This window comes from Mesoplodon densirostris, chromosome 2, assembly GCF_025265405.1.
Source record: "Mesoplodon densirostris isolate mMesDen1 chromosome 2, mMesDen1 primary haplotype, whole genome shotgun sequence".
In the NCBI taxonomy this organism is placed as follows: Eukaryota; Metazoa; Chordata; class Mammalia; order Artiodactyla; family Ziphiidae; genus Mesoplodon; species Mesoplodon densirostris.
Genome location: NC_082662.1, coordinates 125,368,869 through 125,395,377, shown reverse-complemented (window position 1 = coordinate 125,395,377; position 26,509 = coordinate 125,368,869). Strand labels below are relative to the sequence as shown.

At 36.4% G+C, this 26,509-nt stretch overlaps 1 protein-coding gene and 1 pseudogene across 1 annotated transcript in view; both read right to left on the bottom strand.

Annotated features, from left to right (window-relative positions):
* The window catches only part of SMYD3 (SET and MYND domain containing 3), a 721,692-nt gene that overhangs the window by 420,320 nt on the left and 274,863 nt on the right, over nt 1-26,509 (bottom strand). The gene's annotated exons all lie outside the window — the stretch shown is intronic.
* Nucleotides 25,928-26,405, bottom strand: LOC132483119 (large ribosomal subunit protein uL23-like; annotated as a pseudogene).

The window sequence follows — 26,509 nt, the reverse complement described above, 5'->3', positions numbered from 1 at the left end:
AAAAAATAAAGAAAAATTAAGGCATATAAGAAGTTCCATTAAAAAAGAGAAAATTGAAAAATAAAATTCATCACTCAGATGACAAGAAAGAAAAATATCATTAGATGACTGCAGTGAAGCCAAAGCAGCAAACCAGAGAGGTAAGTAAACTCTGAGGCTGGCTCTCTCACTGGGGACATTTGACTAACACAGGGACTCTGAACTTCCATTTTGACAGCAGCCAGGGTTACAAAGCACTAGGAACTGTGCCTGGGCCAAACTCCTGAATAGACCTGGGTTCCCAAGGGTCACACCCTTAGAGTGAATTCGAATAAGCCTATCCCAAAGAAGGGACAGCAAGGAAGTTGCCAATCTAGATGTTAGCACTGGATAGAGTGGGATAATTTTTTTCTGGAGAACTCATAGCCATAACTTGACAACTGGCCAAGTATGAAGCCTAAATTAACATTATAATTCTGGCCCAAGAAGCCTCAAACACAGAAATTAACCTTAGAGGGATCCAGGGCTGTTATTGCCCTAGTGAGCGACCAGAATAAAAGCAAATTCACTCTGGATAAAAACACCTTCAACACAGACCTCAAAGAATTTCAAAAGCACATGAGCTTACTGTTAAAAAAAAAAATCACAAAACAAAGAAACAAAAACTAGTGAGGAAGACTCGGCAGAAATATCATACAGCTGAATTAAACTCACAAAGATCTCATAATTGGGGTTGTCAGAATTTAAAGTAAATGTTTAACATGTTTTAAAAATAAAAGATTACAAAAAAAATTTAATTTAAATTTTAAAAAACATTACAAATATGAGGAAAGATAAAAGCATTCTTTAATGTCTAAACCAAAAAATGTCTAGAACTGCAAATTATAATTAAAATGATAATTAAAAATTGGCAGCAATCCTTAAATACTACAATGGTTAATGTTAGCAAAGATTTGAAACAACACGAACTCTGATACACAGATGGTTAAGTATAAATGTATACAGTCCCCTTGGAAAATAATTTGACAGTATCTAGTGAAGCTGAGATAAGCATACTCATGGCCCAACAATTCCATTACAAGTTATATACCCTAGAAAAACTCCTGTATACGTTCAACAAGAGATAAGTTTATAAATGTTCATGGCAATGGAGTGTGTAATTGTTAAAAACAGAAAGCAAATAAACTATGATAAACTCACATAATAGAAAACTATACAGTGAAATTGAATGAGCTACATCTACATTCATCATCATGGATAAATCTCAGAATACCGGGCCAAAAAAGAAAGTAGAAAAAAAATTAAATAAGGTTAAAAACATATAAAACTAAACTAAAATATCAATTGTAATACATATGCAAAAAACTATAAAGAGAAGCCAGTGAATGATACATAAGCTCTGAGGTAGTGGTTACATCATAGGACAGAGAGGGCGTTAAGATAAAGGAAGTACAGGGAACTTCAAAGGTAGTGGGAACATTCTATCTCTTAGGCTGATTGATTGCTATACAAGTTTTTGTTTACTATTATTTGTGCCTTATACTTATGTTATAAACATTTTTGCTATGTGTTTAGTAATAAAAATTACTTAACAAAACAAAAAAAGCAATAATATGCACGGGCATCCTGGCCAAAAGCACAAAGTTATACTAGTACTGCATGCGAGAAACATGCCTTAGAAAAGAGGAAAATAATAACGTTCTTCAAGATGATCATGGCAAACATCCGTGTGCTTCAAGAATATATTGGATACTGAGGTGAGTATATGACCAATCTACTCAAGTAGACCTCCATCCTATGGAGTACCAACAGCCTTCCTTGAGTGCCTAGGAGATGTCAAGTCTATCTGTAATAGAGGCTTGGCTTAAGCTAACTAATTTAGTCTTTTGTTTTCCCCTCTATTTCTGTTCATTCAGTTTCAACTCTAATGCTATCTGTAGGTGTAATTTTTGGCATTTGCTATGTTCTTCTAAACCTAGCCTTACCCTTATATGATGGGTATCCTAAAATACCATCTTTCATCTTATATGATGAAAATCTTAAAATTTCCTAGGTGGACACTACCTCTTTCCACATTTGTTGATGAGGATATGACTTATATTCTGTGTGACAATGTCTCATCATAATTCATGTTAGAGCTGAATCTGCTATTTTGACTGTGATGTTTTGGCTAGCAGCTGAACAGATGGATAGTTTTTCCCCAGTATGAATATTTGCCAACAATTGGAAGGGTGTAAAACTCATTCTCAAAGAAACCCAAACATAACCATGAGGAGTCTAACAAATAATTAAAATATCCACTGTTGCAGACAGAAGTCTTCAAAGAATCACGATGTGTACTCAGAAATGGTGGTATAAAATGAGTTAATTAAAAGACCACTTTGGTATTGTTAAATTAATGCTACTAATAGTCATAATAGACCTTGGAATTTGTATGGGTACTACATTCATATTCATCTGGTTCTCATGGTTTTACAAAATAGATATGGAGGTATTATTAGCCTGACTTTATGCAGACAAGGAATAAAGCATAGGGAGACACCCATGTTATCACAGAAAATGGGCTGACTTCAGAAATTAGACCTGGGATTTGAGCTCATCTGTGCCTCATTAGCTGCATAACTTTGAGCAAGAACTTAATTTCTCAGAGCCTCCATCTCCTTGTTTGTAAAATAGGTGCAATAATAGCTAATTCACAAGGTTCCTATGAGAATTACATAAAATTTATAAAAGTCCCAAACAAGAGTACCTGTCATTGAGTAGGTTCTTAATAAATATATCCTTCCATTTAATAATGAAGTCCCAGTTGACAAGAAAAAGGCCAAATTTTCATCTTTACTCCCTTCAAAAGAAGTCTGAGGTACCTGATATTTAGGACAAGACAAAGTTTACACCTAAAACATCAATATAAACTGAAGGTTGCAAGGAACTCTAAACTTTCTATAATCATACTTCAGTGGCTTCTCACAGACATCCTGAAGGAATAGACAGAATCTAATAAGTGGGTCATTAAGTAGTTTCCAAGGGACACAATTGCCCTATTAGTAATAATCATGATTCATCTGATACTAAATCATACATGCTCTAATATTGTTATTTGACATTAATATATGCATATCTTTTCTATACAGTTAAATAGTATACTCCATATCACATACAGACAGCCCTTGACATTCATTCATAGACTCCCTGTTTCTGATATTGGGGATTTGTAATTTGTAGAATCCTCCCTGAGCTTCGAGCAAACACCCCTCTGCCCAACTCCTCTGGTTCCCAGCAGAGGATGGCAGGCAGCAAGGGTTCAGAAAAGAGAGTCCCCTGTAGCCAGGGATGAGGAGAGAGGTAGGCACAGGGAAGCAAGAGTCTTCAGATGCATATCCACCCACAAATGTCTCACCAGGCAAAGAAGAAAGAAGTGTAGCCAGGGAGTGAGACTGGGGGTGTTCTCAGATCAACCATGCAGCCTGAGTTTCCTGTAAATAGCTCAGAAACCTTCCAATCTCCAAGATTTTAATTTCTTGTTCCTATATTTTCCTGCTTCAGGGTGACATACAACACTTATTTATTTGCTCATTCTGACATTTTGAAGAAATACTGAAAAGGGAGTCACAGTTATTAGAGAGGATGTCCAGCACCCTCTTGCTTCTCTTATTGACCTAAACCTATGCTGGAGCTACTGAAGGCACTCAAAGATCTCACCTAACCTTGATATCACTTTAGCAGGCCTGCCCCGTCTATGTCCCCCTTCTCCTCCGTGCAGCATACCATTTCCTCTTACCTGAGAGGCACACTTGATTGGAACTGTGCATTCTGATTGGTCCTTTTAGTATATGGAAAACTTCAGTAATTATAATATGCTGGAATTGCTAAATTCTATAATTTCATTAGATGAACTTAATCAAATCATAGCATTCAGTTTGACTTGTTTCCAAAATCACTTTTGATTATAACCTGAAAAGAACTGAAAAATTCTTTTAGTTGTAAAGACCTCTCATTTGTAAGAGGATTTTAATCCTTTTATTTCTAGAGCGTTTATTCAAGCATCTTTCACTGAATACACAGGGTTTCTTTTTGTACACTGCTACTAGAGTACTAGTAGCTAGAGTGAACCAGGCCAGCAAGGGCCCTGTCCTCATGCAGCAGAAAGACAATAAACAAATAAATAAGTGGACAACACTTTAGACAATGCTATTGCTCCAAAGAGAATAAGATACAGTAGATTTAATGGGGAGCTCCTTTAGATGGAGTGGTCAAGGAGGCTTTTCTGAGGGGGTGACATCTATACTGAGACCCATAGACTTAAAACCATCCCAACCAGAGAACTAGCAGTTACAAGGTCCTTGAGTCAAAAATAGCTTGGTATGTTAGAAGGACAGAAAGAAGGCCAGTGTGACTGAGGTCAGTGATTTAGGAAGGGTGTGGAGCAGTATGTCAGAGAGGTAAGCTGGGGTTATATATGTTAGTACTGACTGGCATGAGGAATTCAAGTTGTATTCTAAGTGTAATGAGGATTAATGAAAGGTTTGGGGAGGAAGGAGCAAGTACAGCCTAATTTACTTTTTAAAAGATCACTCTGGTTGCTGTGTGGAAAGGTTATAAAGGAGCAGGAAAGGAAGAAAGAAGAGCAGTGAAATCTGGAAAATAACAGATTTTAGTTGTATTCTGAAGGAAGTGCTAACAGGACTCACTGATGGATTAGACCGGGGGTGGATAGTGATAGAATTAATCAAAAGTGATGACGACATATTTGTCCTGAGCAACTGAATGGAGGGTAATATTAATTACTGAGGTGAGAAAGAGACAAAGAGAGGTAGGCGGGAGAGGAGGCGGGGGGAATAAAGAGTTCTGCTCTGGTTCTTTCAGATATCCAAGTGGAGCTTTCCAGTAAGAAGCTGGATACGCAAATCCGAAGTTCAGTGTAGAGGTCAGGGCTGGAGATACAAATTTTGGAGTATATTCACTAAAAGACGGCATTTAAAGCCATGGAACTAAATGAGAACCCTTAAAGGAGACAGTTTAGTTAGAAAGAAAGGGAGAAGAATGCCCAGAACCAAGCCTTTGGAAATTCCAATATTTAAAGGTTGATAACAGCAGAAAAACCATCGGAAGTTGTTGAAAAGAAATGGCTATCCAGTGACAGAAAACGAGGAGAGTGTGGGATGCTGGGAGCCAAGATGTGAGAGTCTATTAAAGAAAATGGAGTAGTCAGTTATGTGGAAGGCTGCTGAAAAGTCAAGAGGGCAGAGATAAGACACTAGATTTGGCAAGGTTAAAGTCTCTGGTAACCTTATTATTAGTAGAGTTTCAATGAAGTATGAGGAATGAAAGGTCCCCTTAGAATGAGCTGATAAGAGCATGGAAGGTGAGGAAAAATTTCACTACATTGGCCCAAACATTCATATTCCCTTTGAGTAAGTTGCTGAATTATCTGAATTTATTCACCCAAACTTTATCCAAAAGAGTTACCTAAAAACAAAAGGTTCTAGGGCTCCACGTATCTACACTTCATGCTTTTGACAAAGGAAGGTAGAGAGAGAAAGAAGAGAGGCAGATGCTCTGAAAGCCAGGAAAGAATCAGAAATGATAAAATAAAGGCATTTGTGTCTCTTTGCAAAAGCAAGATCTGTTGCAGCAAAACATATCTTTCTTTGGGATGGGAAGGCTGCTCTCATCTTCATATACACAGTTCTTTGTTACCTTATTAAGAGCAATAGGGATTAATGTGATGTTTAAGAATGGGGACACTCTCCACTGAAAACATTGGCCCAAAATAGGGCCAAAGCAGAGAATTCCAACCAGACACAATAAAATTTTAGTCCCCTTTCAAAAATTAAATAGTCTGAATTATTTATTTTTGCTTGGGATATGTTTCCTCACTGTGTCTAAAGCCACCCAGATATAAAGATGTGCCTGGAAAACCAAGAGAACCAGTAGCAGGTCCTAGAAAAGAGAGGCCAATGCAGACCACCCTGTAAATTGTAACCATATCAGGAAAAAAAGTTTCCCTGTGCTTAGAAACATAGCAGTAACTGCAAAGAATGTAAGTCAGAAGAAGTGTGTATATGTGAATGTGCACATGCACTCAAAATAGGTAACAACAAAAGTCATTGTAAAAAATGGAACATATTTAAAATCCCCTTCCTCTGCTTCCCATTTAAATCAACCTACTGAAGTCTAACTGTAAAAAACCTCTTACTGAATAAATGATGTAGACTCACAACACATATACCTCTTTTATTCAACCTCTCTATCCATAATTTTCTTCCAAATCTAATCAGGAGTTTTGAGGATGGGTTAGGATCAACTACAGTCTTCATTGTTATAAACATGTGCAAATTAGCAGCATTTTGTAAGTATTAAAAGATTGCAAGGGGGCTTCCCTGGTGGCGCAGTGGTTGAGAGTCCGCCTGCCGATGCAGGGGACACGGGTTCATGCCCCGATCCCGGAAGATCCCACATGCTGCGGAGCGGCTGGGCCCGCGAGCCATGGCCGCGGAGCCTGTGTGTCCGGAGCCTGTGCTCCGCAACGGGAGAGGCCACAGCAGTGAGAGGCCCGCGTACAGAAAAAAAAAAAAAAAAAAAAAAAAAGATTGCAAGGATCGACGTACCTCATAGGACACACAAAAAAAGTTTTAAGATTCTCTTCTACCTGGAAATGGGAAAACTCTCTAAAGAAAGTTTGAATCTGATTTTCTACTATTTCCAATAATGAAAGCCAATCTATGTTCCAGTCACCTTTCACAAGGTAAGTCTCCATAACGTATTTATTTGCTCTTTTTTACACTCTCTGGCCCCCATTTTGTTCTGGAGAGTTTCCCCTTACCTAATATAAACTTCTATCCATCTGCTCTACTAAACTGAACTGAAAGTGTAGCATTTTGATCTCCATAAACAGTTTGGACTCTGTCCTCACAGAGCAAGTACTAAGGGACTAATAACTATGAAAGCCCTGGTACTTGCCTTTTGTGGACAGTGGACTCCTAAGTGTATTGCAAATGCAATGTCATAGCCTTTCCATTAACTTGTAGGAGCATCTTTTCTACTAGGCACACTGTATAAGTTAAGAAAAAAATTTTAATTTACATAAAGACCAGTTAATGATGATGCCACCTACTGCAGATTTGTTTAGTCTACATGGGATGTACGGTATATTTTCGTCAATGACTATTGCAATGATAATGACAAATTGTATAAAAATTATATTAAAAGTATACAAAAATTATATAAAAATCAAACATTCCATAAGTAGTATAGTTTGCTTGGAGTCCATCTTTGAATGCTGATAATACATATCACTAACTGATAAAAGGTTTCCACTCAAGTCATGGAGTGACTTGTAGCACCATCACCATTTGTGCTACCATTCATACCTGCACAGTACAAATTTTGATGTGTCCAATTTCTGTCAACTTTCATTGGAACACATCACAATACATGATTAGATGCACTTTCCATTTTTTCTACTATTGGAGAACAATGTTTCTATTTTAGGAAATGTTGATTATATATTCTACCCTTCTATGCTTCCTTACCATCTAATGTACGCAAGAGCCCTCAGAAGGACTAAATAAAGCAACTCCATCCTAAGATGGAAAACTGGGCTGGAGAACTGTGTTCCTTTGTCACTTGATTAACATTTTGAACTTAAGCAGATGACCTCTCCGTCCCCTTTAGCTTTATACATAAAATGTAAATAATACTAGTTTATACATAATCATTCAAATAACTTTCCAAGGTCCCACCTACCTCCAAAAATCTATGACAAATGTATTTATAAACTAGATTTGACATCACATGCTGTTATTTACACTTACATAAAAATATTTCCCTTATTTCGAAGTTTACTTCAGAAGACCCTAAAGCAGGGCAATTCAATTGGCTTCCATGTTTAACAAGAATGAAATAGTTTCGCTTACAGGACTCTTTTAAGTTTATATCATTTTTAAAGGAAGGCAAAGTTCATAGAATATTGAACTGGGTGGTACTGTTTCTATCCTAACTTAGACTATTTTGAGGCAGAAGAAAATCAAATACGTGGTTCTGAGTCCCACACATCCTTTCTTTCATTTTCAGTATTAGCTGGTGATTCTCGACCTGCCTCCATTCCCATCTCAGGGCCTCCCTGTATTTCCAGCTGAATGGCAGTAAAAAATCCCAAAAGCTCATAAGTCTTAATATCTAGATCACATCTTTTACAGCAGCTGAAGTAGCAATTTAGGTTTCAATGGTTAAGAAGTTCAAAAACCTGTATTCTACTGATATTCCTTTATATATGAGTTTCTCAGAGAGAGAAAAACAAGATGTGTGTTGTCTGACAGCACTCACCTATCTGATTTTATGAAAACAATTAAAACTCTACCATCCAGATAAAATATTTCTTCAATAAGAAGTAAGGCCTCTTTTTAACTATGGATATTGTTTCAGATTCCTCCATTGCTTTTAGAAGTTCCCATTATCCTTGGAAATAACCATAATAAAACCAAAAATGAATGAATTAATGAAGTGGGATTTTTGAGCCAGATTTTAAATTTTCAGATAAATTTAGAAACTATATTAACATCATTTAGATTAAGAAGAACAATTTAGTGGCCTGAAATAATTTCCACAAGTAAAGCACCAATATTCTTTTTTATATTCATTAATAATGACAATTATTCTAAGTCTGCAATTAGTTCATTAATTTAAAAGTAAAAGTCATTATAGGAATAATGTTAGAACATTTCCTAATAAATTATCTTTGCTTATACCCCAAAATTCTACACTATTTTTTTACTGAGAAACTCTATACCTGGTTTTTGTTCATCTTATCATCCTGCCAAAATTCTTTTAAATACATTTCTCTCACTAATTAAAAATAAAAGGGATTAGTGTCAATTTAAATGAAATAACTAGCAATAACCTGCTGAGTAATTAGCTTAGGTTAATAATAGGTGTTACATTGCTTCAGTCTATCTGCCACAGAACAAAATAATACCAATAATGTATTTAATCCTAAAAATTTTTTAATGTTAAATCTATAGAAAAATGATTAAATTGCCCCTTATCCATTTCATAGAGATGGTGCAAAGTTACATAACACACCTTTCAATTATTGTGAGCTTCTGAGAAATTTCCATAATATTGAAACTATCTCAATGTCTATGAACACCTACAACAAACTTATATATATTTTTAGTCCTAAAAATCTGGGTCTGGGTTTTTCCAGGTGTTCAAACAGATGAACCCCCCAAAATGAGGCATTCACATCAAAGTCACTGTCTAGACACATAAAATAATTGCAATATCATAGAATTTAAACACTAATTTGAGAAATTGCTTAGGATTTTTAAATTTGAAAATGCACCAAGCCTTTAAGAACCATTGCTTTTCCTACACGGTGTTTTCCAAATATCCATGCCTCTCTGCGTATAATGTTTTGCATTTTTCCAATTGTTCCCAATGATCAATTCGTTAATTCTCACACTATTATGATCTGTGGGTTAGTAATATCAATTCTTTTTTAACAAGTAGAAAAACCAAGCTTGAAAGAGAAAGAAAGGGTCATTTATTTCTAATTCGTACCCCCCAGAAAGATTTAAAGTGCTTTGCATAAACACAATTAATACAATAAGTGAACAATTTTTTTAAAGGTACACAAAGAAATCATAACCTGGAGGGAGGTCCAGATCAACATGGTGAGTAAGAAGATTCTGAGCTCACCTCTTCCCACAGACATGTCAAAGCTACAACTACATATGGGACAACTATCTCTGAGAACAACCTGAAGACTAGCAGAAGATTCTCTACAACTAAGGACATAAAGAAAAGGCCACATTGAGACAGATGGGAGGAGTCTCCCGCCTACAATATGACACAGTCTAGTCAGAACCCACAACCCTGGTGTGGCAACACAAAAGCAGGAGGGGTACCACAACCACAGAGGTCCCCCCTGGGAAGTGAGGGGTCTAAGCCCCAGACTGGTCTCTTTGACATCAGTCTTGGCTATATTTTTTGGATCTGTCTCCTCAAGCAAGGGCAACAAAAGCAAAATTAAACAAATGGAACTACATCAAACTAAAAAGCTTTTGCTGAGAGAAGGAAATCATTAACAAAAAGAAAAGGCAACCTACTGAATTAGAAAAGATATTTTAAAATCCTATATGCAATAAGGGGTTAATATCAAAAAATATAAAGAATTCTTACAACTCATATAAAAAAATCTAATTAAAAAATGCGCAGAGAACCTGAATAGACATTTTTCCAAGGAAGACATACAGATGGCCAAGATAACATGAAAAGATATTCAACACCACAAATCATTAGGGAAATGCAAATAAAAATTTATTACCTCACACCTGTCAGAATGGCTATTCCCCCCCCAAAAAACAAGAAATAACAAGTGATGGAAAGGATGTGGAAAAAAAGGGGACCCTTCTGCACTGTTGGTGGGAATGTAAATTGGTGAAGCCACTATAGAAAACAATACGGAAGTTTTTAAAAATTAAAAATAGAACTACCATATGATCCAGTCATTCCACTTCCAGGTATTTATCCAAAGAAAACAAAACACTAATTTGGAAAGATATCTGCACCCTTATGTTCACTGCAGCATCATTCACAATAGTGAAGATATGGAAGCAACTTAAGTGTCCACTGATAGATGAATGGATAAAAATTATGCAAATTATATATATATATATATATATATATATATATATATATATATATATAATGGAATATTACTCAGCCATATAAAAGAATGAAATCTTGCCATTTGAGACAACATGATGCACCTAGAGGATATTATGCTAAGGGAAGTAAGTCAGAGAAAGACAAATATTGTATGATTTCACTTCTATGTGGAATCTAAAAAACAAAACACAAGAACAAACAAAATGAAACAGAAACACAGACTCATAGAAAGAACAAACTGGTGGTTGTCAGAAGATAGGCAAGTAAGGAGTTGGCTGAAATAGCCTGAAGGAATTATGAGGCATAGCTTCCAGTTATAAAATAAATAAGTCATGGGGATATAATGCCCAGCACAGGGAATACAGTCAATAATACTGCAATAACTTTGCATGGTCACAGATGGTTACTAGACTCACTGTGGTGATCAATTTGTAATGTATATAAATGTTGAATTACTACACGGTACACCTGAAACTAATACAACATTGCATGTCAACTATACTTCAACTTAAAAAAAGAAAGAGAAAAAAAAGAAATCATAAGCTAAAGAAAATGAGAGAGGGAACAGCAAACCAGGAGTTAGGCTGGAATACAAAACACATGAAAGGCAGGTCCAAGTTTGCAAAGATAAAATAATAGGTCCAAGATACCACAGAGAAGTTTTAGAGCAGAGCTGGGGATAGTTTCATTGTTTATGATTCTCAGGTTACCATTACGTCCCCAGGCAAAGTCAGCTGCAAAATATATCCTCACTCTTATACCGTTTGGCTTATTTTTATCATTAAAGAACAGTATCATGATCCTTGAACCTTTCTTGATTAAGAAGAAATTCTTCTAGAGCAGCATTATCCTAGATAACTTTCTGCAATAACAGCAATGTTCTATGCATGCGCCATTAAATATGGTAGCCGGTAGCCACATGTGGCTGTTTAACACTTGAAATATGGGTAGTGCAATGGAAAAACCTGATTTTAAATCTGATTTTATTTTAATTAATTTAAACTTACGTAGCCAAATGTAGCTAGTGGCTGTTGTATTTGACAGTTTAGTTCTAACGCTTATATGCATGGGTATAAATTTCTTTGTCATGGTAGTATCTTTCTCAGTTACTTAGCTTCCTAACTCAGAAGTATTTTTCATATGAGGTATATTTTCACCTAAATAATTTAATTACTTGTCTAACTAATGCATTTTATTCAAGAGAATTTTTCAAATTATGAACTCAGTATTCTCTTGCCTCATGAGTTCCCTGGGTTATTGCTAAGCACGATTTTGAAGCACTCAGATTCTGGTCCTCATTCATTCCTGAGCGCAGTCTTTCATTCTCTTAAACTATCAATCATTCGTACCCTTCTCTCACTCCAGCTGACATTCCACTTTCAAAGAGGTGTGCTTTCTCTCCTGTTTCTTGCTTTTTTGATATGGCTTGTGGACACTTGCAGAGTGTAATAAAGATGCTGTCCAGAAAGCAGCTTCTGTGGTCACTGGGCAGTTGACAGCAGCAGCAATACATGGACCTATTTTAAAAAGCAAACACATATCCCTACTACAGGGAACAATATAGTATACAAAATGCAGCTGTAGTATTTTTACAGTGCTCAGACAAGCATCAACATCATAATTCTAAACTCCACATTAAAATTTGATTTTGGGGGGTTTTACTAAAATGCACATCCACACACATTGATATACAGAAAAAAGAAAGCACGCTTTAAATGGCAAGGGAAAAAATCAAAATAAAATCTTAACATATTTCATAAATATCCTGGAGATAATATCCGCTACATTTCAAAACTGCCTTAGTCATCTAGGGCACCAGTTGTTCATCAGATACAGCACTTGACACATAAAGGCATGGCATGAATGACAATTACTGTTTCGGGTACAAATCTGTACAGATCACACACGTGATCCAACACCAGTCAACTTTCCATAGTAAATCAATGTTTTCAAAATAAAGGGTACATTCAATGTTTATTTTGTGTTAAGGATGGGAAATTAAATGAAAGGGGAACAAGTGACATTAAAATCCTTACGCCCTAGTTTAGATTTTCCATGGGAGCAATGAACAGATTTTATTAAATTTAACCTAATTTTGCTATGGCAACAGTTGTATCATATGAGATCATAGTCCAGGAGAAACACAGTATTTACTCTCTTATTCTAGCAATTTGATCTTTCATAGTTTGACTTAAAAGCCATAGTTTTTAATGTCAATGAGAAAAATATAGGAAGAGAGAGAGAGACATTTAGGACGATTAGAACATTTACATTTATAATAAATGTAATTTATGCATCTTCCTTTGGAAGCCCTTTTGTGACACAAAACTTACTCAGTGGTTAGGGGGTTAATGAACGAAATGGATCACTGGATTAAAAATAAAAATCACTATTAAAAAAATGCAACACCAAGAGAATTAGACACTACATAATACTGTAACCACTGAGAATTCTCAACAGTAAAATAAACCCTTGTAGTCCCAGCATTTTCATTAGTTTTCCAGTAGCGCTGGATGCAGTGTGAATTACAATGAGGAAGAAAGCAATGGCTGCTGCCTTTAAAGAACATACACTGTACAGAGGGAAAGCACTCCTTCAAGACACACTGCGATGGTTATTGGCCTCTCTTACCATATGTGTCTTAAGTTTTAACACCTTAAATTATCTTATGTGAGGGAATATTGCATTTATTCTGCAAGATGATAAATGCTAAATAGCTAACATAGTGAACCATGCTGCAATGTACATTTTAACTTAAGAATATCGAATTCTATATACCAGTTAAAACTTGTGCACAATTTGGAAACAGAATTATGTTTAAATTATGTGTCTACTTAAGCAGATGCAAAAGTAACATAAAGAGTGATTGAAACCCATATAAAGGAAAAAAAATCAGGTTATATTACCTATGAGACCATTTCAGTTCAAAAGGAGAAAGGTAGGGGGTGCAGGGATGCACCGACTACTGAAAAATGAAACGTGACATTAAATCAGATTTTACAGAACAGATTTATATTTTACCCTGCATAGGTTTCTATTCTCCCAGTACTAAAAATAGGACTACTTTTGAACTACTAACTTGGAAAAAAATTAAAGGTCAAATATCTCATTAACAGATCTGTTCTTAAGTATTAAGGCTCAGACAGGAAGATCACAGAAGAAAAAAAACAAGAGTTAACACTTTAATCCACTGTAATTAGAAAGTGTGGATCCCATAACCGCACTCCCAGTTTGTGAGTCACCCACAAAACCAGTTTGTGGGTGACTCACAAACTGGAGAACAATTATACCACAGAAGTCTACCCACTGGAGTGAAGGTTCTGAGCCCCATATCAGGCTTCCCAAGCTGGGGGTCCAGCAATGGGAGGAGGAATTCCCAAAGAGTCAGACTTTGAAGGCTAGCGGGATTTGATTGCAGTACTTCGACAGGACTGCGGGAAACAGAGACTCCACTCTTGGAGGGCACACACAAAGTAGTGTGCACATCAGGACCCAGGGGGAAGGAGCAGTGGCCGCAAAGGAAACTGAACCAGAACAACCTGCTAGTGCTGGAGGGTCTCCTGCAGAGACAGGGGGTGGCTGTGGCTCACTGCAGGGACAAGGACACTAGCAGCAGAAGTTCTGGGAAGGACTCCTTAGAATGAGCCCTCCCAGACTCTGCCATTAGCACCACCAAAGAGCCTGTAGCCTCCAGTACTGGGTCGCCTCAGGGCAAACAACCTACAGGGAAGGAACTCTGTCCCACCCAGCAGCAGACAAGTGGATTAAAGTTTTACTGAGCTCTACTTACCAGAGCAACATGCAGCTCTACCCACCACCAGTCCCTCCCTTAAGGAAGTTTGCATGAGCCTCTTAGATAGCCTCATCCACCAGAGGGCTGACAGCAGAAGCAAGAAAACTACAATGCTGCAGCCTGTACAATGAAAACCACATTCACAGAAAGACAGACAAATTGAAAAGGCAGAGGACTATGTACCAGATGAAGGAACAAGATAAAACCCCAGAAAAACAACTAAATGAAGTGGAGATAGGCAACCTTCCAGAAAAAGAATTCAGAATAATGAGAGTGAAGATGATCCAGGACCTTGGAAAAAGAGTGGAGGCAAAGATTGAGAAGATACAAGAAATGTTTAACACTGACCTAGAAGAATTAAAGAACAAACAACCAGAGATGAACAATACAATAACTGAAATGAAAAATACACTAGAAGGAATCAATAGAAGAAGAACTGAGGCAGAAGAACGGTTAAGTGGCCTGGAAGACAGAATGGTAGAAATCACTGCTACGGAACAGAATAAAGCAAAAAGAATGAAAAGAAATGAGGAAAACCTAAGAGACCTCTGGGACAACATTAAATGCATCAGAATTCACATTATGGGGATCCCAGAAGGAGAAGAGAAAGACAAAGGACTCGAGAAAATATTTGAAGAGATTATAGTCGACACCTTTCCTAACATGGGAAAGGAAACAGCCACCCAAGTCCAGGAAGTACAGAGAGTCCCAGGCAGGATAAACCCAAGGAGAAACACGCCACACACATACTAATCAAATTGACAAAAAATAAAGACAAAGAAAAATTATTAAAAGCAACAAGGGAAAAATGACAAATAACATACAAAGGAACTCCCATAAGGTTAACAGGTGATTTCTCAGCAGAAACTCTACAAGCCAGAAGGGATTGGCATGATATATTTAAAATAATGAAAGGGAAGAACCTACAACAAAGATTACTCTACCTGGCAAGGGTCTCATTCAGATTCGACGGAGATATCAAAAGCTTTACAGACAAGCAAAAGCAAGACAATTCAGTGCCACCAAACCAGCTCTACAACAAATGCTAAAGGAACTTCTCTAAGTGGGAAACAAAAGAGAAGAAAAGGACCTACAAAAAGATACCCCCCAAAATTAAGGAAATGGAACATACATATTGATAACTACCTTAAATGTGAATGGATTAAATGATCCAACCAAAAGACACAGGCTCGCTGAATGGATACAAAAACAAGACCCATATATATGCAGTCTATAAGAGACCCACTTCAGACCTAGGGACACATACAGACTGAAAGTGAGGGGATGGAAAAAGATATTCCATGCAAATGGAAGTCAGAAGAAAGGTGGAGCAGCAATACTCATATCAGATAAAATAGACTTTAAAATAAAGAATGTTACAAGAGACAAGGAAGGACACTACGTAACGATCAGGGGATCAATCCAAGAAGAAGATATAATAATTATATATATACACACCCAACATAGGAGCACCTCAGTACATAAGGGAAATGCTAAGAGCTATAAAAGAGGAAATTAACAGTTAACACAATAATGGTGGGGGAATTTAACAACTCACTTACACCAATGGACAGATTATCCAGACAGAAAATGAATAAGGAAACACAAGCTTTAAATGACACAACAGACCAGATAGACTTAATTGTTATTTATAGGACATTCTATCCAAAAACAGCAGATTACACTTTCTTCTCAAGTGCACAGAGAACATTTTCCAGGATAGATCACATCTTGGGTCACAAATCAAGCCTCAGTAAATTTAAGAAAACTGAAATCATATCAAGCATCTTTTCTGACCACAATGCAATGAGATTATAAATAAATTACAGGGGAAAAAACGTAAAAAAACACAAACACATGGAGGCTAAACAATACGTTACTAAATAACCAAGAGATCACTGAAGAAATCAAAGAGGAAATCAAAAAATACCTAGAGACAAATGACAACAAAAACACAACAATCCAAAACCTGTGGTATGCAGCAAAAGCAGTTCTAAGAGGGGAATTTATAGCAATACAATCTTACCTCAAGAAACAAGAAAATTCTTAAATACACAACCTAACCTTACACCTAAGGGAACTACAGAATGAAGAACAAACAAAACCCAAAGTTAGTAGAAGGAAAGAAATCATAAAGATCAGAGCAGAAATAAATGAAATAGAAACAAAGAAAACAAGAGCAAAGATCAATAAAACTAAAAGCTGGTTCTTCGAGAAGATAAACAAAATTGATAAACCATTAGCCAGACTCATTAAGAAAAAGAGGGAGAGTACTCAAATCAATAAAATCAGAAATGAAAACGGAGAAGTTGCAATGGACATGGCAAATACAAAGCATCATAAAAGACTACTACAAGCAACTCTATGCCAATAAAATGGACAACCTGGAAGAAATGGAGAAATGCTTAGAAAGGTATAACCTTCCAAGAATGAACCAGGAAGAAATAGAAAATATGAACAGACCAATCACAAGTACTGAAATTGAAACTGTGATTTAAAATCTTCCAACAAACAAAAGTCCAGGAACATATGGTTTCAGAGGTGAATTCTATCAAACATTTAGAGAACAGCTATCACCCATACTTCTCAAACTCTTCCAAAAAATAACAGAAGAAGGAACACTCCCAAACTCCTTCTATGAGGCCACCATCACACTGACAACGAAACCAGACAAAGACTACAAAAAGAAAATTATAGAACAATATCACTGATTAAGATAGATTCAAAAATCCTGAACAAAATACTAGCAAAGAGAATCCAACAACACATTAAAAGGATCATACACCATGATCAAGTAGGATTTATCCCAGGAATGCAAGGATTTTTCAATATATGCAAATCATTCAGTGTGATACACCATATTAGCAAACTGAAGAATAAAAGATATATGATCAGCTCCATAGATGCAGAAAAAGCTTTTGACAAAATTCAAAATCCATTTATGACAAAAACTCTCCAGAAAGTGGGCATAAAGTGAACCTACCTCAACATAATAAAGGCCATATACAACAAACTCACAGCCAACATCGTTCTCAATGGTGAAAAACTGAAAGCATTTCCTCTAAGATCAGGAACAAGATGAGGATGTCCACTTTCACCACCATTATTCAACATAGTTTTGGAAGTCACAGCCATGGCAATCAGAGAAGAAAAAGAAATAAAAGGAATACAAATTGGAAAAGAAGAAGTAAAACTGTCACTGTTTGCAGATGACATGATACTATACATGGAAAATCCTAAAGATGCCACCAGAAAACTACTAGAGCTAATCAATGAATTTGGTAAAGTTGCAGGATATAAAATTAGTGCACAGAAATCTCTTGCATTCCTATACACTAACAATGAAAGGTCAGAAAGAGAAACCAAGGAAACAATCCCATTCACCATTGCAACAAAAAGAATAAAATACCTAGAAATAAACCTACATAAGGAAGTAAAAGACCTGTACTCAGGAAACTATAAGACACTGTTGAAAGAAATTAAAGATGACACAAATGGATGGAGAGATATACCATGTTCTTGGATTGGAAGAATCAATATTGTGCAAATGACTATACTACTGAAAGCAATCTACAGATTCAGTGCAATCCCTATCAAACTACCAATGGTATTTTTTACAGAACTAGAACAAAAAATCTTAAAATTTGTATGGAGACACAAAAGACCCTGAATACCCAAAGCAATCTTGAGGGAAAAAAACGGAGCTGGAGGAATCAGACTTCTTGACTTAAGACTATACTACAAAGCTATAGTAATCAAGACAATATGGTACTGGCACAAAAACAGAAATATAGATCAATGGAACAGGATAGATAGCCCAGAGATAAACCCCCACACCTATGGTCAACTAATCTATGACAAAGGAGACAAGGATATACAATGGAGAAAAGACAGTCTCTTCAATAAGTGGTGCTGGGAAAACTGGACAACTACATGTAAAAGAATGAAATTAGAACACTCCCTAACACCATACACAAAAATAAACTCAAAATGGATGAAAGACCTAAATGTAAGACCAGACACTATAAAACTCTTAGAGGATAACATAGGAAGAACACTCTGACATAAATCACAGCAACATCTTTTTTGATCCAACTCCTAGAGTAATGGAAATAAAAACAAAAATAAGCAATTGGGACGTAATGAAACTTAAAAGCTTTTGCACAGCAAAGGAAACTATAAAAGGATGAAAAGACAACCCTCAGAACGGGAGAAAGTATTTGCAAATGAATCAACGGACAAAGGATTAATCTCCAAAATATATAAACAACCCATGCAGCTCAATATTAAAGAAACAAACAACCCAATCGAAAAATGGGCAGAAGTCCTAAATAGACATTTCACCAAAGAAGACATACAGATGGCCAACAAACACATGAAAAGATGTTCAACATCACTAATTATTAGAGAAATGCAAATCAAAACTACAATGAGGTATCACCTCACACTGGTTAGAATAGGCATCATCAGAAAATCTACAAACAACAAATGCTGAAGAGGGTGTGGAGAAAAGGGATCCCTCTTGCACTGTTGGTGGGAATGTAAATTGATACAGCCACTATGGAGAACAGTATGGAGGTTCCTTAAAAAGTAAAAATAGAATTACCATATGACCCATCAATCCCACTACTGGGCATATACCCAGAGGAAACCATAATTCAAGAAGAAAACATGCACCCTAATGTTCATTGCAGCACTATTTACAATAGCCAGGTCATGGAAGCAACCTAACTGCCCATCGACAGACGAATGGATAAAGAAGATGTGGTACATATTTGCAATGGAATATTACTCAGCCATAAAAAGAAACGAAATTGAGCTATTTGTAATGAGGTGGATGGACCTAGAGTCTGTCATACAGAGTGAAGTAAGTCAGAAAGAGAAAGACAAATACCATATGCTAACACATATATATGGAATTTAAGAAAAAAAAATGTCATGAAGAACCTAGGGGTAAGACAGGAATAAAGACACAGACCTACTAGAGAATGGACTTGGGGATATGGGGAGGGGGAAGGGTAAGCTGTGACAAAGCGAGAGAGTGGCATGGACATATATACACTACCAAGCATAAAACAGATAGCTAGTGGGAAGCAGACGCATAGCACAGGGAGATCAGCTTAGTGCTTTGTGACCACCTAGAGGGGTGGGATAGGAAGGGTGGGAGGGAGGGAGATGCAAGAGGGGAGAGATATGGGAACATATGTATATGTATAACTGATTCACTTTGTTATAAAGCAGAAACTAACACACCATTGTAAAGCAATTATCCTGCAATAAAGATGTGGTACATATTTGCAATGGAATATTACTCAGCCATAAAAAGGAACAAAACTAGGTCATTTGTAGAGACATGGATGGACCTAGGGTCTGTCATATAGACTGAACTAAGTCAGAAAGAGAAAAACAAATATCGTATATTAACGCATATATGTGGAATCTAGAAAAACAGTATAGATGAACCAGTTTGCAAGGCAGAAACAGAGACATAGATGTAGAGAAGAAACATATGGACACCAAGGTGGGAAAGCAAGGGGGGGGTGTGAATTGGGAGATTGGGATTGACATATATACACTAATATGTATAAAATAGATAACTAATAAGAAACTGCTGTATAAAAAAATGAAATAAGATAAACTGCTACAAAAAAATTTTTTTAGGAAAAAATAAAGTGTCATAAGCCCTACACTAGTTTCTGTCCTAATCATCCTATATTTAACACCTTCCAGTTCACTGAAATTGAAGAATCATTATCAATTTCTGCTGGAATATGAATACACATTGTCTTCAAGCCAGATTACAATGCCCTACCTATATACTTACTAATGTGTTATTCACTGAGGAAGATGCAGAATTATAAAATATAATCCCTGCTCTCAAGTTACTTATAGTCTGCTTAGGGATACATAACCATACATGTCTATGTAGGTAAATTAAATACAATTGTGGTCCTCAGATGGGCAACAGCAAGGCTCTGGGGGAAATATACATATAGAGGGAGCCATCTCCACCCATCAGGTTCATGGCAGTGCCACATCCTATCAGAGCTCCCCACCAAGGAAGGAAGTGAAATCACTGTTTGGTTGTAGTCAACATCGAAGTTTATCAGAAGAACAAAATATTTGCTTAACTTAAGGTCCTGAGTCTTTGTGTCTTGGGGTTTGTTCTGGTCTTGGTTTCCTATTTAAATTTTGTTTTCCTGTCCTGGATATTTTTAATGTACCATATGCACTTTTACTGTAGGCTTTCTCAAACCCTCTATGGAACAAACTGGAGCACAAATATGATTAAACAACCAAATGAAAAACAAATAAATGAGTACATTTAAAAAATTTTCTTATTACCATCACCAAAAACAAATGAATATCTGGGCAGGAAAACATGGTTAAATTAGTAATTGACTGAGACCTTGGCCTTCTATGTTATCTATGATTACATGGTTGAACTTGCACTTACAGAGTTGGAAAAACTGTAGCTGTAACTTTTCATACAGCATTCAGAGTAAAGTCTGACCATGAAAGAATCACCTTTGCAATACTGAGAAATAAGGTTCTCAGTGGGGATGAGTACCACCACTCAAGGGTGGTGTAGAAATGTCATAAGGCTTACTCAGAATCACATTTTTCAAACATTTTCTACTTTAAATCTCAAGTTTTTACCTCTTAGATACAAGTTGCTATTATTTTGATGAGATGTTTCATTTATAAAATGTTTCACTTCTCTCCCCCTTTGGGGGCTGGGGATTATCCCGAGGGTGTTGAGTGTCTGCTCTTTTCTTAATATAGTAGAAAGTATATACTTTAGCATGTTCCAAAGTATTTTTGTTCCCAATCTTTATTCTAATTTTTAAGTTTCACTTTATTTGGAGATGAAACCATAAGGAAAAAATAAAAGCTAGTAGCTGTTTAATTCCTTCAGCAACTTTATACATTCCAGGTTCTTGGTCTGTTTGGCCATAGCAGAATTTATGAAAATCTAAAACATTAATGATGCCTGAAAGGCAGGCTGCCACACAGAGATGAACACATTGCCTGGTCTGATAGCAGAATTATAGAACCCTGAAACCTCAGCATTTTGAAGATCATTAAGCTATCATTTTTGTATGCGTTCAGAATATTTCACGAATAATGTTTAGATGGAGTTCATATAAACCCAATTCATATTAGAACTGAAATATTTTTTCTGTACAGAAAACTGTTGTAACTAGACAGTAAAAATAGATGTTTAAATGTTTATAGTAGGCAACAGAAAACACTGTGGAAAAATTCAGTAAAAGCAGTGTTAGTAGTGCTTCCTGTCCCTTTTTATAGTACGGAAAAATATGAAACACAAAGAATGTGATTATATATGCAGAAGATCAGCTCTTATGGTGTATATTTTATATCTGCCTTTACGGACCAACATAGCATCTTTCACTGTCAAATTGAGTTAGCTGTGGAGCATATCACGGATGGCTTTCCATTAATAATAAGGCATTTAAAAATATGAAAATAAATTATTACCACTGGTGCTTTCAGTGTGCTGTTTAGCGTGAATTAAATCCTATTTATAAGGTAGCATTATTGAAAGTGAATGGAGGAAAATGATCCAGAAAATCAGGACTTCTTTCAGATTCACAAATTGGAAGTCTCATTCTCTCCAATGAAGTGAGTCAGCACTTCAGAATTAAAAATTCTACTCTGCAGCTAGTCTCAAGGTGCATTTTAAATGGGGTCACTCAAGAAAGTGAAAAGTGCAATGCAATTGCATTTAAGTTCCTTGCACTCTTTCAGGTGTGGGAGTTGAGTGATGAGTAGCTGATTCGTGAACTGTAGCTAACCCCTTTTATAGCGTATTTTAGAGTTCAATAAAATAAAGGAGGGAGGTGTTTTGTGTTAATGTTTCCTGTGTATAAGAGATGATAAGAAAATATTTTTTACATGGAAACTAATTTAGCAGAGATTCTCTTAATATATATTTTCCTTTTTATCTATTATTATCCTTCTCCTAAACCACAAGGCTAGACAAAATCTGTAACAGTGGTCGATTGAATCTGCGGTTGCCTGGACATACGTTTTAAATTTGACCCAAATTACGCATACGACCCAAAAGTATGCATGGACAGTATAAAGTTTTTATTGACGATAGGCTACATTTCAGGTTGTATTTCACATTAGATTGAGAGGTGAGTTGGCTTTTACCCTTAAAATAATCACCTTTTACCTCCAAATAAGAGGGAAAAAAATTTTTAAACCTTGAAAATGTTTCTTTCTGACTTAACACTCAATCTGTTGTGTTCTCTGTCCATGAATTAAGAATTCTTTCTGCACCAAATTTTCAAGGTAGGAATCAAAACAATATTGAAATAGTTAAACTTTTTCCTTGGAATTGCCCCATGATTTAAAAAAGAAAAAGTTCAATATATGGACAAACTAATAGAATAAATATAGCCAAAGACTGACTTTGAAAGTAAGGTTCAGAAAAACTCCCAGAATATGTATGAAAAAAGACTAAGTAATGGATAATTTTGGAAATAAGACTTTGAGGTTAACATCTAGGAAGATCAAGATCTTTTTATTAGGATTTTCAGAAGCAGATAATAGTCAAAACAAAGGGGAGAAGATAATAAATGAAATCATAGAAGAATCCTACACAAAGCTGATAAAAGCTATACCAGTCTTCAGATTGAAAAAAACTCACTATGTGTTGGGTCAGATTAAAAAAAAAATCTAATAGTCAGATATTACTATTCTCAGTTATAATTCCATGGATTAAAAAATGTGTGTGTGTGTGTGTGTGTGTATCCCTACATGCTCCCAGAGAGAAAAGAGTAAGTTGCAAAAGATACAAGAACTACACTAAAATTACATTTCTCACGAGCCACACTGGATTCTGGAAGATAATGGAGCAATATTTTCAAAGTTCTCAGGGAAAAAAACTTTAGCCCAAAATCTTTTGTCGTCAAAACTATCTATTAATTAAGGCAACAATAAAAAAATATTCAAATATGCATGGATATAAGCCATTTAATACTATCCACGATTCCTATATGAAAAATAAATATTTGGAGAGTTACTTAAATGACATGACAAAGAATCTAAGAAAAAAGATAACTTGAGATGCCAGAAACAACAGCAGCAGATTGAATCCACTTGACCTTGATTCTTGGAATATTTTCCTTTAAAGAAGACAGGATTAATGGCATTTCCTCTTCTGTGGGTCTGTTCACCTTGCCACCATACTTAGTTCTATGCTTAATAATATTTATATAATTAGAATATTGTAAATGATGTCTATTGGTTTTTTAGCCTCCTAAACTCAACTAATGAGAAAGTACAGAGGACTGAGTTCTAGTTATGGAAAAGAATTTAATAGTTTATGGCAATTTAAAATAATACTATAAGAAAAATCAAGAAATGTAGGAACGTATTATTTAAAACTATGATGGTAGCCATCAGAAGAACAAAAATAATACATTTTAGAAGTGTTTGTTTTTTTTTTTTTTCAGAGAGAGTGATGTTGGAAGAAGGAAATTTTTCATTTTATACTTTAAAAAAACTATGTGCATATATTACTTTCCTAGTTTTAAGAAAAGCTTAAAATTAAAGGGCACTTTCATCAATAGGGGATTGTTAGACTATAGTTCTTCTTTATAATGCAGCAGATAAAACAAATGATAGATACTAATGTATTTCTGAAATCAATATTTTTAAGGGAATAAAATAAATTAAGTTTCCATATGGTATGGACGGCATGACATAATCTAGGTTAAAATGCTTTGATGTTTACATATATTCATGTGAAAAAAAGTCTAGGAGGCTACAGAGCTGCTCTCACTTCTTCTTCTAGTTCTACAGATATTTAAAGGTTTACAGGGGCTTTTAATAATCACCTTTGCAGTTGTATCACTCAATAAAGACATTTTGAAAAATGAAATTATTTGAAGCCCAGAGAAGGGGAATTACTTGACCCTGACCAGATCAGCCAGGAAGCAAGTGGCAGAATCAAAACTAAAATCCAGTCAGTACTGGGGTTGCCAAGGCTTGGGAAATTTTAGCCCGCCTCTCCAAATTTCCATCAGCCTTCCTAAGCCACCCCTAATAAAAATGTTAACAAAAACACCAACAATAATAATGACAAATATATGTGTTAAGTTTTATGTAAAGTGTGAATAAAAGTATCGTCAGGGGAAAAATAAGTCTATATGTCTGCCATCTGGTGTGGGATCGGGATGATAAGGAAAGGCTTAATAAAGGAGGTGACAGCTGGGTAAAGCCTTGGACAATGGGCATAGTTTGTGACAGACCAAGGTGAGAGCAGAGCTGTGGTCAGAGTTATTCCAGGTACTGCGAGGGCGCCAAAAAAGAACTTGTGACAAATGCAGTCTTTTCTGTTACTATTCATGTTCCTTGTGAAATAAAACCGCAGGTACCATAAGATCAAGGATCCCACCACAAGGACAAAGACAAAAGCCAGGTGGTAAAGGGGAAGAGAAGAGAAAGATCATATTAAAAATTTTTTTTGACTAAAGAAAGCCATAGTAATTGTGTGTAAACCTTAGCCCTGGCTTTCCTAGCAGCTGGAAAGAAAGTGAAATCATTGTCTGGTAGCAGTCAACATCTCAGTTTATCAGAAGAACAAAATAATGGTGTGTGCTAAATCAAAGACATTAGTAATATGCTGTGGGAAAGCAGGAGAATGCTGTAATTCTGACTAGATGGTCAGAAAAGGCATCACAAAGGAGGCAGACCGTGAACTGCATTGAGAAGATTTTGCCTGGCAGAGGGGACAAGTAGAAAGAACATCATAAATACAGAGATGAAGACTGGACAGCAGCTGGATTATGGAGCAGTCATGTCATGGGATAACTTAGTTTAACAATCTCCCCTTTTCTAGAAACGTTTACCAAATGCTCATTTCTGAGCTATATGGCCCTGCTGACTGATGCCTAACCCAAACCAGTCCAAGGAGTTTCCCATTCTAGGGTACAAAGGTTTGAAACAGAGACACTCAGAGACAGGACACTGCTGGAGTGGTCGTTATCTAAGGGAGCATTCCAGAGGATGTGCAGGTCCACAAGTTCTGACTTGGCTACCAAGGAATTTGTTTGATCTCATGAAATAATCCAAGATTCTGTCAACTAATTCCCCTTTGACCTAAGCTAGCCAGAGTTGGTTTCTGTTACACTCAATACCAAGTCTCTTAATTAACATACTATCTTGGGGAAATGGTTGTGGCTGCACAGGAAGGAGAGTGAAGTCATGTGGTAGGAACTGCTCGAGGCCTTGAATGCTGGATCAAGGTGAGCCGTTAGTCCAAAGGGCAGAACTTAGGTCTGGTTTATGAGCCAAGTTTTAATGTAATATGGATCCAGGAACACAGGGTCTTTTGGTTCCACTAAGCCTACAGCATGTATCTTGACTGCAAAGAAAAATATCTTGCATCGCTTTTTTTTTTTTTATAGTGAAAACTTTTATATTTAGAATTAGTCAGCTGGACTCAGTTTAGATGATCCCAATTTTGTTGGCAGCATCCAAAGCATCATAGTCAGGAGCCAGTAGAACATATGCCTTCTTCTCTCCATCAGGCCTGATCAGGGTGTTGACCTTAGCCATGTCAATGTCATAGAGCTTCTTCACAGCCTGTTTAATTTGGTGCTTGTTGGCCTTGACATCCACAATGAACACCAGTGTGTTGCTGTCTTCTATTTTCTTTATGGCTGACTCAGTGGTGTGGGGGAACTTGATGATGGCATAGTGGTCAAGCTTGTTTCTCCTAGGGGCGCTCTTCCGAGGATATTTGGGCTGCCTCCTGAGCCGCAGTGTTTGGGGCCGTTGGAAGGTGGGTGACGTCCGGATCTTCTTCTTTTTTTTTTTTGTGGCTGTGTACGCCTTTCAACACTGCTTTCTTGGCCTTCAAAGCCTTTGCTTTGGCTTCGGCTTTGGGAGGCGGAGGGACTTCCTTCTTCGCCTTCGGCGCCATCTTCCTGCATCACTTCTTAACCAAAATTCAAGTGTGCCAGATTAGAGCTGTGCAGCTCTGGGATGATCCCAGTTATACCATACTGTACGGTAGATCTGCTCACA